The following is a 5993-nucleotide window of genomic DNA, read 5'->3' as shown; positions in this document are numbered from 1 at the left end:
GCACCGATGCCCTCGTTGCTCGCATCAGTGTCCAGGATGAAGGATTTTTCAGGCTGAGGATAGGCGAGGATATGCGTTGATGTTAAAGCCTCCTTCAGTCGTAGAAATGCATCTTCGCATTCTTTGGACCATTCAAACTTTTGCTTGCTCTCCGTCAGCTTACGCAAAAGTAGTGCAATGTTGGAAAAATCCTTTACAAACTTCCTGTAGTACGTGCAGAGCCCCAGGAAACTTCGCAGCTGATGGATGTTTTCGGGACGACTCCATTTCTTGACCGCAGATACCTTTTCTGGATCGGTTTGTACACCTTCAGAAGAGATGATGTGACCAAGATAGTTCACTTCCCGGCGGAACAAATTACATTTGGACGGGCTTAACTTCAGATTGGCTTCCTTAAGCTTTTGCAGCACCTTCCTAAGATTTGCCAGATGTTCTTTGAAACTGCTTCCTACAATGATGATATCGTCTAAGTAGACCAGACAGGATTCGTAGGAAAGTCCTCTTAACACTGTCTCCATAAGACGCTAGAACGTAGCTGGTGCATTGCAGAGGCCGAAGGGCATCCCTTTAAACTGCCATAAGCCTTGTCCAGTTGTAAACGCTGTCTTCTCTCGGTCATTAGGGTATATCTCAACCTGCCAGTAGCCGCTCTTCAAGTCCAGGGTTGAAAACCACTTGTGTCCGGAAAGAATGTCCAAGGTGTCGTCTATCCGTGGAAGAGGGTAACTGTCTTTCTTGGTGATTTCATTCAGCCGTCGGTAATCGACACAAAATCTGGTGGAGCCATCTTTCTTTCGTACTAAGACGATGGGAGAGGACCAAGGACTGGATGAGGGTTCGATTACATCATTTCTCCTTCATCTCTTTCAGGAGGGTCTCAACCTCTTCCTTCTTGGCGAACGGTAGTCGTCTTGGATGCTGTTTAATAGGGGGATGTTCTCCAGTGTAAATCCTGTGCTGCGTTAAATTCGTACGGCCGATGTAGATGAAAACAGATGCTTGAAGTCGTCCACTAATTCTTCCGCAGCAGTTCTTTGATCTTTCGATAATGGCGCACTCCCAATTAACTTCGATGTCAAGGACACAGAAGACACATTCTCGGGGGAATTGATTCTTCTAATGATGCAGTTTACTGAAGTACAAGTTGCTAACACTTCACCTTTCCGGATATTCCTTGGCCTTTCACTCACGTTGGCGTCTCTCACAGGAATTACATCCTTAGAAAGGTCCACAAGCGTAGATGCTACCAGCACTCCTTTTAGGTTATTGCTTAAGTTGGGGTATTCAATGAATCCAAATCGAAAACTGTTGGGGGCCAATTGTAACGGATCCGGCGAGACTTCCAACTTTCTTGAAAGGACGACACAGTTCTTGATAAAAACACAGGAGCTTTATTTACACTATGTACAGGAGAAATCGTTAACAACTGCTAAATTAATCATCAGCAATTAAACAAGTATCATTCAACACCGCGAAGTCAAAGGTAACATACGTATTTACTTCGAAATACGAAAACAACACAGCGAAATGTCTCGCAATAAACAGAGCTAATACACTCTCAGTACGAATTCTCAATCGAAACTGAACTTTTTATCACGCGGGACGCTTTTATAAACATCGAAAAGTTTCCACAACATTCTTACTGCTTCTCGAAATGCGTAGACTGTTATCAAATTTTATCAATAAACAAACAAGAAATAGGGGGATCGTATACTTTAGCCGAATGTATAGGGGTTGTATATTCATTACGGGAAACTATTTACAGGTTACGTTACTACAATAATTACTATTTACAGAATTTGTAACTATATATATATATATATATATATATATATATATATATATATATATATAAATATATATATATATATATATATATATATATATATATATATATATATATATATATATATATATATATATATATATATATATATATAGTGTGTAACTATGAAGTATACACTAAATACGGACAATCTAACATCTTAAGAGATATTAAATCCAACAGCATCATAAGGCTGGGACACATTTTCCGATGTGCAGATTTGGACCCAGTTAGAGAAAGGAACTTTTTTCGAAGATTGAGTGTATTAGAAGAAGAGGGAGATCAGCAACAAGGTGTTTAGATAGTGTAGGGAGATATTTGGGAACCTTGGAAATAGATAAATGCATAAACCTCGCAAAAAGTCGTACCGCCTGGAAGAAGCAGACAGAGAACGCCTTGGCCTGCACCAGGTTGTAGTGCTGCTGAAGAAGATTCTGAAAAACGGGATTGGATATTAAATTTGGATTAATGACTTATAGTCCAGTCAATAGATACATTTTACCTTACAAAAAATGGGGTCAAAGATTTTTTTTTTTTTAAATTTGTACATATTGATGCCGACATGGGAAAACCAAGTTATCCAACACGAAAGACCCCGGGAGAACTTTTGGGGGCCGAAAAACCTCAAAAATTTATGACTTTTTTTGTTTTTTCCAAAATGTCTCTGAAATGGTTCAACTTAGGAAAAAATATCAAATACAAAGTTTAAAGAACATTAAATTTCCTACAACTTTCGTATGTACAACTTTTTTGTAGCACAAATAACAAACTTGCTATAGCTCTTTGAAAATAGGCAGTTTTCCTCCACTCCGCAAAAAAAAAAAAGCATTCCCACCGAAAACAAAGCATCACAATTATTAGAACTCGAATAGAAACTTTAGTTTCAGAGAGTTTATCGACAGTTTGAGTTTCCTGCTCCTTCTCCACTGCTCACGGACTAACATTTCCGGTCTGACAGGGGTAGTCTTCATCAGACTCCAATAACAGATGATATATTGCAGTTTGTAACTGAACTACACATTATATACATTCATTTGAGACATATAATTCGTACATTCTAGTCTAATTATTACAAACAAAGATGCGATCTTTAAATATTAATGTGAACGAATGAATATTAGGCAGCTAATAAGCAGAGCTCGACTAACTAAAAGCTAGGCCCAAGGCCCATAATAATTTTGAGGCCCCTGAAGACTATTATTTAAAAAATGTGTGCATTTTTTGTATAGTTTTAATGTCATGCATAATTCTTTAAGTAATTTGGGGCCCCTTAGGAAGAGGAGGCCTCAGGCCCGTGCGGTAATCAGGCCCTGCTTATAAGCAAACAATCAACACAATCATGCATCCTATGTTGATACAATAATAATAAAGCTTCCCCCCACCGCTCATGAACTAATATTTCGGATCTGATAGAGGTAGTCTTCATCAGACTCCAATATTATTTGATTTATATTTCAGTTTGTAATTTAATTACATAATCTACACATTCATTGAAAGCACATAATTCGTACTATCTTTTCTAACTATTACAAGCGAAAATGCGATAGTTGAATATAAATGTGAATTAATAAATATTAGGGTGCTAATAAGCAAACAATAGACACAATAATGCACAAATGAAGGTACAAAAGTAATGAGTAATGAACACTTTGAAAATATTCTGCAGAAACTGACGTTTTAAGGAATGAAAAACCCAAAAGAATTACCTTTCAAAATGAAAATCCAACTGTGGAAGTTTAATACGTGCATCTAAATTACAGGGAGATTCATTCGATCTTAAAGCAAATAGAGAAAAGACAACAAAATACGTTGTTTATCTTCTTCGAAGCCGTTTTGAAGGCCCAGGTTCTCCTTGTTCAGAATCTGTAGGGGGTAGAAAGAATCTGTGGTCCTTGAATTGTTCATCTCCTTGTTGCTGTGATTCCAAAAGCTCCTAGGACAAATCATCTTCTGCAGTCTCATCCAAAGATGAAATTTGTGCAACATTTTCACAATTTATGCCACTGCAGTGATTGCACATGCTGGAGCATTTCAAACCCACCTTACAAGAAGAACAGGCTCTAGTACAATTTTTCTTGCAGGTACAATAAGATACAATCTTCAAAAGAGTCTGAGGAGCTGAATCACTTTTCAAGTCAACAGGCAATAGACTTTGCATTCTGTGTTCCCAACCCCATTTCCCTAGATCAATTATGTTGCCCAACCAACTTAGAATTCGCTGGTTGCACTAATATGAATGATAACGTCCAGCATTTTTTTTTTTTTTTTGCACACTGGAGGTAGCCCTGCAAAATTTATTTTGACTCTGTATATTGGTTTTATAAAAATATTAAATCGTAAAGTATCCAAAGATAGGTTCAAATACCTTACGTCACCTGTGTATAATATTTTCAAAATATTTTCTCCAGCTGCAGCTACGGCATCATGATGACTGATTGGATCTATAAATACTTCAATAGCTTCCGAAATTTCAGGAATTTTTTTGACTATGTTGCACAACTTAATTTTGCCTTGGCCAAAGATTGCCGATGTCGTATCACACCCGCTAAACGCATAGATAAAAAGAATATTGCTGGGGTCAAACTTAAAGGATTTAGTGGGGGAAAAAAGCAAATTACAAGTATTCCCTCTTCCAGGTTTTAAAAAGAACAAGTTGCTGAAAGGCTGTCCTAAAGCTGTCATCAGCACCAACAGATCCATATCCTCGCCCGCTATAACAATCTTTTCAATTTCCTTCACCTTTGAAAGAAAAGCCTGGCTTCAATGTCACCCTCTTCGAAATACGTCTTAAGAATTTGGATAAGACGATTTTTGTTGTTATAATTTGCCAGAAATCTGTCTTTGGGAAATTTAGCTTATCACGTAGGTTAAACCATTACTTCAAAGTAAGAGATTGATTGCTCATTGATATAGCATTTGTGACAGGCAGTGTGAATTGTCACTTCTTTTAAGTCCTTCAAAAATCACTGATGATCCTCATTTTGACGTTTTGCACTGCATCTCTGAAGATTTTCTATTCCCTTCTCCTTCACAATCCTTATTTCGCCTTCATTCAAACTGATTTTGCAAATAAAAAAAACATCTTGGTCAGGCGTAATCATTTCTACAAAAAAAATTGTAATACAGAACACACAAATTGATAAAACATACTCTTGCTCGAACTCTGAAATGACCAATACGCGTAAACATCGCATTTGGAGGAAAAAAAAGGGATAGAATGGGGGTGTTTTGTTTATGTTAAAGGGAACAGAGGCTGATTTACCCTCAGCTGCGAAAGACAAATCATTTCCAAGGTCAGGCAGCCGGTGTTTCTCCTTTTTTCCTTCGTTATCCGATGCGCCTTTACGCACTTTGCTGAGGGGTTCAGAAAAGTGTGACTTTCAAGAAGCTGTAACTCGCTTGCTTTTCATGCTACAGAAATGTTGTAATGACAAAAGTTGAAGGAAATTTAATCTTCTTCAACATTTATATTCGAAGTTTTTCTCTAATTTTAACCATTTTTGAGATATTTTGGAAATATCACAAAAAGTCACAAATTTTTGGGGTTTTTCGGCCCCCAAAACTTCTCCCGAGGTCTTTCGTGTTGGATAACTTGGTTTTTTCATATTGGCACTAGTATATACAAATTTAAAAAAAATCTTTGACCCCATTTTTTGTTAGGTAAGCCCGTTTTTTTCTACCTATTGACTGGACTATTATATAAAGTGTAATAAGTAGAAAACTTGGAAAGTATGTAGATGAATATATTTTGGGGTTCATAAGCTAAGGGAAGGGAGTCATGATCCAATATGAATTCAAAAGCATTTTCAAATATTGGTGACTTAGATCAAGTGTTATAAGTAGAAACCTCCAAGGAAGTATACAGGAAAAAAGTTGGGGAGTCATGACATTAGGAAAGGGAGTAGTGGACCAACAAGAGGCCAAAAAGCAATCTCGGGAGTACTTGCTGAAAATTTAAAATGTCCTATTGATGTTATTTTTAAAATAACATTATTAAGAAATTTGTAAGCTTATGTACATAACCTAGTGTCGTATCCTAGTATGGTAAACAAGCGAATACCGCCGTCTAAAACATTTCCAATGCTAAAAAAGTAGTAAGACAAATAAAAAAATAAATATGTATGAACTTTCGTAAAATAGACATTCTAAACTATTCTAAATCCAAATA

This window comes from Uloborus diversus, chromosome 5 (genome assembly GCF_026930045.1).
Source record: "Uloborus diversus isolate 005 chromosome 5, Udiv.v.3.1, whole genome shotgun sequence".
In the NCBI taxonomy this organism is placed as follows: Eukaryota; Metazoa; Arthropoda; class Arachnida; order Araneae; family Uloboridae; genus Uloborus; species Uloborus diversus.
This window is presented reverse-complemented; position numbering follows the sequence as displayed.